Source organism: Lacerta agilis, chromosome 10 (genome assembly GCF_009819535.1).
Source record: "Lacerta agilis isolate rLacAgi1 chromosome 10, rLacAgi1.pri, whole genome shotgun sequence".
NCBI classification, from domain to species: Eukaryota; Metazoa; Chordata; class Lepidosauria; order Squamata; family Lacertidae; genus Lacerta; species Lacerta agilis.
The window spans coordinates 63,498,810-63,511,016 of NC_046321.1; the positions used below are offsets into that span (position 1 = coordinate 63,498,810).

Genomic DNA, 12,207 nt, shown 5'->3' on the forward strand with positions numbered 1-12,207 from the left:
GGCACCACCCTGGCACCCAGGCATCTTCACTTGCTAATTTTGAACAACACACACACACAAACACACACTGCTATCTCCTCAGCTGATCACCAGGGAGGGGGGGTTGCATTTCTGCCCCCCCCCAGCTCAGGGTCTACTTTGATTTTCTTTTTCTTTTCTGCTATCAAAAACAGGGTCCTTGGCCTGAAACATACACTGGGGGGGGGGGAGGATTAGGTCCCTTAACTGGGAGTAAGACAGTAGGGTTTATGATACCATGCCATCCTCTCTAGATGTCAAACATTTACTGGCCAGAAATATGATGTAACATGTGATATCTACATACAGTATTTCCTCCATGGGGGGGGGGGAGACAAAGAACTGTGTGAACTGAGTACACACCTATGATATACAACAATTAGTTCCCTGTTGCATCATGTGTGGGATACAATGTCACCCCACACATTTAGGACATCTGCAGGATTCTTACTCATGTATTTGATCCAGACTATCATTCTTTCCACCAACATTTAAAAACCTTGTCTCTGGAAGGATGAGATTTTGAAACAGAAAACAGAATTAAATGGAATTCTCAGGATTTTAGCAAAGCAAAGCCTAGAACATACACAAGAGATATTTCATGTCATGTAAGAAATGGTGGATATTTTTGTGCTAACTATATAACCTGGGGAGCCTTTATGACATTTTCAGCAATTCTGTTTCCATGTAAGAATGCAGTATTTATGAAAGATATGAGATATGGCTGCCAATTCCACACAAATATTTCTAAATCCTTTTTCATCACCAGGATGATCTCTATCACTAGGTTTAATTTTATGGACTCCCAGGACTCCCAAGAGTTCTTTGCTTGGTGGTAAAGGTAAAAACTCAAGCAACTAAATCTCCCTCAAGAAGGTGCCCAGAATATGATGACCTCCCCACATACATCTTGGACCAATGGCTTGCTTGTCCCCTCCGCATTTGTTTTTCTATGCCATTTTAAAATTATATGCAGGAGCTCTTGGGTGTGTAGAAGGTTACATCACGCAATTACCAGAGCTCAAACTCTTGCCGCTTTTGCATTATTTTGTCCCCACACAGGGAGAGGAACTGAAGCAAGGAAGTACAAAGTTATGTAGAAAAAAACGAGCGATATCTCATGCCTGCTTCAGAGGGAACCATGGGGTGAGGAGCGTGAGGCCCTCCAAATGTGGCTGGCCCACCATCAACTCCGGCCATCCTCCAGTAACATCTGCAGGGACATAGGTTCCCCACAGCTGACCTACATAGTTTATAATACACCATTCACCTTTACTCAATCTTTAGACACAGCCTGCTATTCTGTATATGACATGGTTGAAATCATGTCACATTTAATAATTTAGCCAACATCAAGAATTAAACTTGGTCCACGTGAGATCGACCCACTCACCTGCCATTTCCCAGCCTGAGACTTTGCTGTCCCTGAATATCGATTTCACCCTTCACTTTTTCAGTCTTCTCTTTGACTTCTTCATTTACTTTTAACTCCTGCACTTCCCGGTGCAACTTTTCTGCCTCAAGGTCACTTTCCATGCTATGGATCTGGGCCACATATTCCTTCAGCTTGCTTTTGCGGTCCAAAATCCTGTGCCTGATCTCCTGGAGCTGCTCCTTCAGTTGCTTCTCATTTTCTTGCTCGATCTGGGGTTGTTTTTCCCAGAATTCCTCCGCTTCAATCTCTACCTCATTCCTTTTAATCTTCTGCTCCGCTCCAGTTTGACAATTTCATCTTCCAGGCTGTGATTAAACGTGCTCCCAGTACTTGCCTTCAGCATCATTTGAATCCAGCTGTTTCTCGATGGACTGCAGCTTCTCCGTCTCAAAATGAATGAGCTTCTTCAGCTCATCAACTGTTGCCTTGCAGTTGAGAACTTTCTGTTTGAACTCAGACTCTTTGCCTTTGCCAAAATGTCCATTAATCCTTTTGCCCCCCTGTGAAAGTCAACAATTTCCTTTTTGGCTCCCTCCTTTTTATCAGTTTATCATTCTGAGGCCTTAATTTAGTCAGTGGAGGTAACCTCTGACGGTACAAAGTTCTTTCCGGTATCCCGAAGTCAAAAATAAAGAATCCAAGAACTCTGGCCAGGCGGGAGATCAGTTTTAAAGTCTTCAAACAGTTTTATTACAGTATTGAAACAAATTCCAGTTGAAATAAATTCCAGGACAAGGCCCTGTTTCGCTAATTCTTCCTCAGCTACATTTCCAAGGTCAAGGTGTACCAATTCTCTGTATGTCTCTGTTTCCTAGGATCTTAGCCTGCAGCCTCCTTTCAGTTCAGCTCACACACAACTGCCCAGGTTTTTGTCCTTCTAACTACCAGCCCACTCATTTGCCATCTGGAGCAGAGCAAAGTATTTGTTTATATGAATGTAGACGCTTAAATGGCAAGCTAAGTCCATTCTCTTACAATTGCCTAGTTGGAAACAGAACCCTCCACCATCTGTTAAGCCTTACTGAGAACGAGACCCCAAGAATTGGAGATAACTCAGAGCATCACACAGACGGAACACACCTCAAACCTGCAACAATATGTACAACCATTTCCTGACCCTAAATATGTTTACATGCAAATGTTTCAATTAATTTAATGTGATTGGCTCTCCCATGAGCCCAGGGCTTTACTTAAAATAGCCACCACTGCACTACAGTACACTAGCAGCTTACATCAGATAGGGTTGCCATATGTCCTGGAATTCCTGGACATGTCCTCTTTTGGAGGTCCTACATGCTCATCTGGGGGATTTTACATTTTAAAACAAATGTCCTGGATTTGGGGTTTGTTTGTGTATTAAAATTTTTGCGCTGGTGTCTCTGGTTCAGGCTCTGGCTGTGGCATGAGTGGCTTGCCCTTATCAGCAGTGGCGGCAGGGTTATCAGGTAATTGCCCTAAAAAGCTCATCAACTTTTAGTGTCCAGATTTCCCCCTCTTGATATACAGCAACTAACTCTACCTCAGCAAAACTAAACTTCTAGCAGTAACGTGGAAAGCATAATAACAACAATTGGAAGAGGAGCACAAGAGTCGCAACCACCATCTTGATTTCAAGAGACCATCACCACCAAACATTTACTGTATATATGTCACACTTGAGGATGCCCTCATCTTAGTGTGTTGAAGGCACGAATCAATACATGATAATAGTGGAAATACCATAATTACTTTATTTGGCCCATCCCACATCCTCTCTCCCACCCACAAGGCACAATCATGCTGTCAGAAAGAGGATTCCATACACCCTTCAGTAACATCGAATGCCACAGTTTGCTGGATTATGTGTGGTACAATTTATGCCTATGTACTGACCTCAGGTTCCAGCAGCAACTTTCTTCATAACGTACATACCATACATTTAACAGACATTAAAAGCACAACGGCTCCCTCGTAAAAGAATTCTGAGAACTTTAGTTTGTTAAGGGTGCTGGGAATTGTAGTTTTGTGAAGGGTAGGGTACAGCTCCCATGGTTCTTTGGAGGGAATCCATGTGCTCTAAATGTGCTTTGAATGTGTGGTGTGGATGGGAATCAAGTCACAGTCACTAGCTAAAGAGTCAGACCAGGTTCTTGACTCTAAGCCTGATGCGGGGAGTGTCACTAAACCCAAGGCTAGCAGGCAGGACCCCTCTGGACCAGATCCAACTGCACCAAAAGTCTAAAGTAATACAAAACAAAACATGAATCTGTCAGTAAAGCCCATCAGGAAATATCAAAATTGAAATCCATAATGTTCATAGCAGCCAGAGAGTTTTGTACAATATTTCTTTTGTGCTTGCATAAGCAATAAAACAGTGCCAATCTGCCACAAAAGAATCTTCTTATTTTGTTACTTTAGCCAGATGTAAATTATTTTCCCACCAAAACGAGTTGGCAATCCATCTTCTGCCACTTAATTAACATGGCGTCCTCTAGGTCCTTCCAATATTGAGCAACAACGAGCCAGGTAGTTGCAAGAATAGTAAGTTTGAAATTACAACCCCATATTGTTGTTTTGAAAATCCTGGCCAGTTCCCAAGATTTCAACAGCTGCTGTCCAGTCATTTTGGTAATATTTGCAAAGACCATATTCCAAAATGGCAACACTTTTTTGACAAGTCCACCACATATTCTGGGATGACCCCAGTGCCTAAATTATTTTCAGCTCTCCTACCCCGCTCCTGGAAAAAAAAAATCAGGGCGTGGGGCTTTGGATGCTGCCCTGCCCTGATAGTCAGCTGGCTTATGGAGAAGCACAGGCGCCAAAAGACAGGCGAGTCAGCTGGCAGCTGCTCGCTCTCTTCCCTTCTCACTCCCTTCCTACTCCCATGCATAACTCAAGCCACCAAGTCAATGGCAGCAGGATACAGGCATTGACAAGTCCCCTGCCTCTGCTCCAGCAGGGAAATGCATCCCTTGTGCACAAGGGCTCCTCTTAAGGAGTGCTTAAGTGCTGGCTCCTCCCGCCTGCTCTGCGGTGGCGACTCAGAGGGAAAGCAGACCATATTAACTATTGCCCTTCTTTTTTCTTCCCTTCCCTTCATAGGAAGCTACCTTCTCCAGAATTAAAACCATCGGCCTATCTACCACAGTATTGACTACACCAAGGAGTCTTAATAAACAATAATACCTATCGGTAAGCTATATTCTTACTTAAACCTTTGTGTATGATAAAAGAGCTAGCTGTTCCTTCTTTATTGTTACATTTCCAAGTCGACCCCAACCACCTCAATAAAGTCCCTGCCTATTCCATGGCTTTCCCTTGAGTTGCTATGGCTGTCTTCTACATGCTAGTGATCACTGTGGGAGCACATATGGCTTTGGGCTTTGCCAATGGACTGGGTTTGTGTGGAGGCACAATTTGTGTGAACCAGCACTTATTAAGCAGCTGACATTGGGGCTTGTGGGTTTCTGACAGGCACCTGTTTGGCCACTGTGAGAACAGAATGGTGGACCAGAGGAGCCATTATTAGGTTCTTATAAACAGGAACATCTATGTGTTTAAAATGATCCACACTGTTTCAAATAAATGGGACTTTGGAGCAGTTGGGCAGATCCAGACTGTACACTTCAAAAACATTCAACACACCCAACTTCCTCAAAGAATTATGGGAACCGTAGTTTGTTAAGCATGCTGCATATTGTAGCTCTGTGGGGGGGGGGGTTGGAGTACAATTCACAGGATAATTTTTTTGGGGGGGAATCATCTGCTTTAGATGTGCGGTGTGCACAAACATGAGGTCACAAACGCACCAGCAACCTCACAAGCTACAGTACGGGAAATAAGTATTTGATCCCTGGCTAAATTTGCCCTCTGATGAAGAAATGACCAGTCCATAATTTTAATGGTAGGTTTATTGTAGCTGTGAGACACAGAATCTCTGATTTTTGTCTTCTGGGTTTCTGGAGGTTTTCCTGTTGTTATTCTGTCTCTCACAGCTACAATAAACCTACCATTAAAATTATGGACTGGTCATTCCTTTGTCAGAGGGCAAACGGGCAAATTTAGCAGGGGAATCAAATACTTTCCCCCCTCACTGTACTCTCGTTGCTCCTTGGTGCCTTCATTTGAGAGACAACTCTTGGTGCCTGCGCATCTATGATAAGGTTAACCTTGCTCTATGGGAAAATATCAAAGAGAGACAAAGAGAATGGCTCTTTCTCATTTCTGAATTTCTGAAGCAGGTTCTTCAGAGGCAGAAGACCTTCATGGGAGGGGAAGACAGTATTTCAGAGCTAGGAGAACAAGGAATGACTGAAGGCGCGTGTGTGTGTGTGTGTGACCAAAAGGTACCCATGCTGTTGTTGCAGCCGCTGCTAATCTTCTTAGTCAGTTTCTTTTAGAGCAAGAAGCATGCTGTGGAGATGCTTAAAAAAAAAACAACATGCAGAGGGTGCCCTCGTACCTGACTGTTGCCGAAATGCGCTCCTCATTCTGCCCACACAAACATTGGGAGATTTTCTGTGTGAGGGGGAGGGCGTGCTATTTTTTATTTTTTATTACTATTTTCTATTATTTTCCTTTGGAAATTTCGTGCCCCTAAGATCTTTGCACCCAGGGCAACTGTCCCCGTGGCTACGCCACTGCTTGGTTAACACTAAGACTCCATTTCTGAGACTCGCTGCCCATCTGAGTAGGCAACCAGGCAGGTTTGGATATTCATCAGACTACAATTGGGGAATCTGGCTTTAACCCATAAATTGATGCTTGGGAAATGTGAGTTTTCAGTTAAAACAGCCCCAGCCTCTCCTTATCTGAAACTTATTTCCGGCCTCACAGGTGAGCTTGTTTAAAAACCAAGCAGGTGGATAAAAGCTGGTGGCACACCTTTGTAAATCAAAAAAATCTTTAATAAAACAATAATAAAAGCTGGTGGCAGATGTATGCCACTCGAACAGAGACAGCTGGCTTCACTTGCAATCTCCCTTTGTTTCCCCACCCTCTCTTGCAGATACCTGCTGGCTCCCAGTGATCATATGCTGTCTCCGCCCTTGGCGTCTCCCCAGCCCCCCCCCCCGACCTAGCAGCCTGGACCGTGGCTGCCCTCCTGCGTTTCTCTCCCCTGCTCCTGCCATGACGCCTGCCCTGGAACGCCTACCACCAATCCAGGAGCATGAAGGGCCTCCTGAGATGTGTGCAAACCTGGAGGCCACCTACAAGAAACGTCTGACCTCTGTAATTGCCAACTCACTGTACTCTCACTGCTCCTTGGTGCCTTCATTTGAGAGCCAACTCTTGCTCCTTGCGCATATATGGTAAGGTTATCAGATTGTTTTCAATGAATCCAGGGACACTTATTGTTTGCTATGTACATGTGAATGCCGAAAAAACTATAAATCCAGGGACATCTGGTAACCTTACTCTATGGGAAAATATCAAAGGGAGACAAAGAGAATGGCTCTTTCTCTTTTTTGCCTTTCTGAAGCAGGTTCTTCAGATGCAGAAGACCTTCATGGGAGGGGAAGACAGTATTTCAGAGCTAGGAGAACAACGAATGACTCAAGGGGGGGTGAACGAAAGGGGGGGAGATGCTTTAAAAGGGGGGGGTAGAACTGGTCGACAACTTTTGCACAGGGCACCACATGGGAAGAAGAATCTGTTGGTTCTTTTCCAAGGAGAACAAAGGGGCAAAGAGAGGAGAGGAGCACTGCTTGTGGGCAGGAGGAGGAGGAGGAGGAATTGAGGGTTTTATTTGTGGAGAAAGAGAAGCAGAGCCTCGCTGATTCTCCAGAGCCTAGAAAAGGTTGCCAACAAGCCAGGGGGGAAAGCAGCTTGACCTGCTCTTGCACAGATGGTTTAATATGCAGAAATCAACATAACAGTGCTCATTTGATTGGTTCACAAACTTCTTTCTTTGGGGCCATACTTTCAAAATAAAAAAATTGCAGCTCCGTCAGTAGTTCTCATTTCCTGGGAGTTACTTATTTTTCACCTAAATGGCTGAGTTGATCTCAGACTGGAGCTTGTGGTGCAATTGAAGAAAATGTTTTTATTAACGTCGTCTTTGAAACTCATGCTATATGCCTTTCCATGTTAAGCTTAATCAAAAGCCATTGTGCTCAGCATGTATTAGAAGCCAGAGTTCTTTTTTATGTCTGTTACTAAGCTATGATTACTAATTGGTCTTTCTGATCATGCAGATCACTCGATCACTGCCGGGGCATGGGGAAGCCCCACACATTGGAAGTTTGGAGTGCCCAGCACAGGTAGGACTGGAGACACTAATGAATGGTGGCTCTGAAGATAGGTGGGGGCTGGAAGAGTTGGGGAGGGCTCCTTCTCCAAGCTCTGCTCTTTAATTTTTATTTGTACCAGTTGATCTGAACTTGTTAGGTTGGCAAGGCAGAGTGGGCTACAAAGAGAAATAAATTGAATTAAAATAAGAACTGGCATATGCCTACTACTGCTTCCTGACTGTTCAGAGCACTTCATATACATACTCAGTCAGTACTCCAAATAACAGCTCTGTTAAATAAATCAGTATTAATGGCTTGTCTAATTTGCCTCCAGGAAAGTTCGTAACAGGCATGAGACTCGAACTTCAGAGGCCTCCGGATTCACAGCAAGACACTATAGAACACTGGCTCTCTAGCACAATTCTTGCTTTTGTAAGAATATACACCTGCCAAATAATTCCTTCAGTGAATTTGCACTAATGCATCAACGCAGAAATATAAGTAAGAGGGCATCAAGGAGTCTCACAGTAACAACCCTGACCAAACAAAGTGGCTATGCGCCTGTATGCCAGCAGAGGGCAATGTTGAAGTGATTATGCTGTCCTTGTTATCTAAAGCAGTGTTTTTCAACCTTTTTTGGGCAAAGGCACACTTGTTTCATGAAAAAAATCACGAGGCACACCACCATTAGAAAATGTTAAAAAATTTAAGTCTGTGCCTATATTGAATATATATAAAGTAATTTTTCAATTTTTCCCACGGCACACCAGGCAACATCTCGCGGCACACTAGTGTGCCGCGGAACAGTGGTTGAAAAACACTGATCTAAAGGAAATCATAAACTGCTAAGCAAAGGCTGAACCACCATAGTGTTTGAAGTCTGTATTGCTGCTAGGGTTGTGAACAGCTCTTTCCCCTGCTCCCCGAGTCATGGGGGGGGGAGGACTTCAGAAATACTGCCTCTCCCTCCCACCTCTGCTTTGTGACACCTAGACTACTAGACCCCCACCCTTCTAGAACCAAGGCATAGAACCCAGACGCCCCGTCCCCTTAAGATGGCCCTGTTGGGGACTATTCATATTGTTGCATGCCACCCCAACCTCTGAGTGGTGCAAAATTCCAGGGGTGCTTACCTAGGATTCGTGTTTCCGTTTGGAAATGAGGCACAGCGGTGTTGGTGGTATCTTTTATGGTATACACAACTTTAGTCGGCCTAAGTGAATAAAATGAGACTAGGCCAAGTAGATTAGGCCTTGCCTTGCCTTCGCCCCGCCCCCTGCCCACAGCCGATTGGCCAGCTGGGTTGGGGGCGGGGCGAAGTGAAGGCAAGGCCGAATCTACTCAGCCTAGTCTCAAATTCACATGGGCTGACTTTCTAGGCTGCTGAGGAGGCCTGCCAAGGCCGGTGTCTGTCCCACACACCCCCTTCAGGCCCCAATCCCCTTCCGAAAAGCCTCTGTTACCCCCCCAAAGTGGAACACGAGTTGCTGCCCTGTTTTGCCCGTGCGTGGTGCTGGGAGCAGCAGCTCAGTGCCACCCTTGGCACTCGGCAGGCCTGCCTTCCCTTTGCCCCCAGTCTTCCCTGCATGAAGCTAGGGAACCCCCCCCCCCCAAAAAAAAGCAGTTGTGTGATTAAAATAAGATGAGAAAAGTCAGCAAAGCTATTCTGTGGCTAATTGGCCAATTCCTGTAAACAAGGTCTATTAATGAAGTTCACACTTTTGACAACCAGTCTGATGCTTTTGCAGAAAAATATTCCTAGACACAAGACTTTAATTTTTTAATAATAATAATGAATTTTTATTTATACCCCACCCTTCCCTGCCAAACCGAGCTCAGGGCGGCTAACACCAATAAAATCACAACAAAAACATAAAAACAATTCATTAAAATACAGATTAAAATACAATTTAAAATTTAATTTAGACTGCAGCCTCATTTTTAAATAGCCCACCAATCACACCAGAAGAATGAAACATCAGAGTTAAAGTGAAACCAACCCAAAGGCTCCGTCTTGCAGGCCCTGAGGAAAGATGCCAAATCCCACAGGGCCCTGGTCTCTTGTGACAGACCGTCCCACCAAATCGGGGCCAGTACTGAGAAGGCCCTGGCCCTAGTTGAAGCCAACCTAGCATCCTTGTGGCTCGGGACCTCCAACTCTGGCAGGGTCGACCTCTGTCTTTCAAGGATTTAACTTCAACCGGTTCCCACGCATCCATACAGCCAAACCCTCCAAGCCCTTTCAGTTTCAGAGGAAATTGAAGTAATTTTAATCTTAATATTTTAGCTTTTATATGTTTTAAAGTAGGATTGTTCATTTTTCTTGATTTTACTGCTGTGGTTATTTTTTTTGTTTTTTTGTCTGGAACGAGCTGGAACAGGGGGCATGCCGCTCTCAACGCCCCCACCTTCCCACGCCACTGCTCCAAAGAACAACTCTGTTAAATAAATCAGTATTAATGACTTGTATTAATTTGCCTCCAGGAAAGTACATAACAGGCATGAGACTCGAACTTGAGAGGCCTCTGGATTCACATCAAGACACTATAAAACACTAGCTCTCTAGCACACTTCTTGCTTTTGTAAGAATATACACCTGCCAAATAATTCCTTCAGTGAATTTGCACTAATGCATCAACACATAAATATAAGTAAGAGGGCATCAAGGAGTCTCACAGTAACAACCCTGACCAAACAAAGTGGCTATGCACCTGTATGCCAGCAGAGGGCAATGTTGAAGTGATTATGCTGTCCTCGTTATCTAAAGGAAATCATAAACTGCTAAGCAAAGGCTGAACCACCACAGTGTTTGAAGTCTGTATTGCTGCTAGGGTTGTGAACAGCTCTTTCCTCTTCTCCATCCCTGCTCCTCGAGTCATTGGGGGGGGGGGAAATACTGCCTCTCCCTCCCACCTCTGCTTTGTGACACCTAGACTACTAGATCCCCACCCTTCTAGAGCCGAGGCATAGAACCCAGACGCCCTGACAACGGACACTGCAGGAGGGAGGGAGAAAGGGGTGGCTTCTAGTCACCCTCCCTCCTGACCCAGAATCTAGGAAACATGGAGGAAGGGCCCCAATTCAGGGATATACCTGCATTGAATGCAGAAGACCCCGGGGTCAGACTCAAATGCCATCTCAAGATACGGCTGGGGGAGAGACCCATCTGAAATCTTGCCGCTCAGTGGGGACAACATTGAGCTGGATGGACCACTGTGGTCCGATTCGGGAAGTTTTCTATGTGAGAAAATCCCTGCCCCATGCAAGATACACGGAACCTGAAAAGAAAAAGGACCAAAAGGGGCCTGGCTGAACGGCTCAGCTTCTATTAACTGGCCATTGACCCCTCCCCCGGCCGGCTGTCCTTTGTCTTACCTGGCCAAGGGCGGGTCAAAGGGGGCCTACCTAAGCTGGTGGATGGCACCTGCCCAGGTGACCCCTGCTCGGTGCCGCAAACCCCTCCCACCTGGGTAAAGGGGGGGGGCGGAAAATGCCCTTGGCTAACTGATCCCTCCACATGCCCCTGTTCACAACCCTAGCAGAAATAGAGGCCTCAAACAGTGTGGTGGTTCTGCCTTTGCTGATAGCCGCCGCACAAGTCAAGGTCCAGGGGTCCAGGGGCATGACTGGCTGCTGCAGGAGGAACAGGACTGGCGACCGCGTTTTCTACGACGCCAAAGGCCACCATCAGCAGCTTGGCCAGGAAGTTCAGGGCCTGTAAGATTACCAGGCCGAGCGCCAGCGCCATCCCTTTGAGGCAGGCCAGGACATCGCCGAAGGTGTTGTACAGCTGGGTGCACACCATGCCCCACCTGCAGGACTAGACCATCTCCCTGCCCTGCCGTGGAAGGATGGCAGCCTTCCTCTTCGGGGGGGGGGGAAACGTGGGGTGCTCACCAATCCTGCCCCTGGACTCCTGGACCTGCACCTTCCGCAATGCCCTGGACTTCCTAGCCAAGCTGCTGCCAGCGGCCTTCCGCTTCGGCGTGGTGGAAAGCCAGGTGTGCTCAGGGGCCATGTTCCAGCAGCCAATCATGCCCCTGGACACCTGGACCTGGTTGGCGGCTTGTTGGGAGTAACCTGCTCCAACAATAGAAGGTTGTGAGCAGGGCCGTCTTAAGTATATCTGGCGCCCTGGTGCGAAGATCCCTCCAGCGCCCCTCGTGCTCCACCGGGCAGGGCCAGGCACGGTGGGCAGCTGGAGGGCACAGTGTGGCGGGCGGGGACCCCGGCTCCCTGGACGGCAGCACCACACGATTCCGGCCTCCCTCTTCTTCCTCCTGGGACCGGGCTACCCGCTCCTCCTCAGCGCGCAGCCTCTCCAGCTTCATTGTGCCCGCCTCAGCCTGCTCATGCCGAACAGGGAAGAAGAAGAAGAAGAGGCTGGTCCCGTCAGGGAGGCCCCGGCTCTCCTCCAGCAGCCTTGCCCTACGCAGCCCAACCACAAGCCCGCCCTGTCCAAATCACAGCTCGGCACTGGGCTCGCAGAGCGCGCCGTGGCCAGAGTGCACGGGGTTGCGCGCCGCCTGGCTGCGGGAA

General features: G+C 46.7%; 1 pseudogene; it reads right to left on the reverse strand.

Annotated features, from left to right (window-relative positions):
* Window positions 1-1,377: 1,377 nt before the first annotated feature.
* LOC117054578 lies at window positions 1,378-11,999 on the reverse strand (annotated as a pseudogene).
* Between the last annotated feature and the right edge of the window lie 208 nt (window positions 12,000-12,207).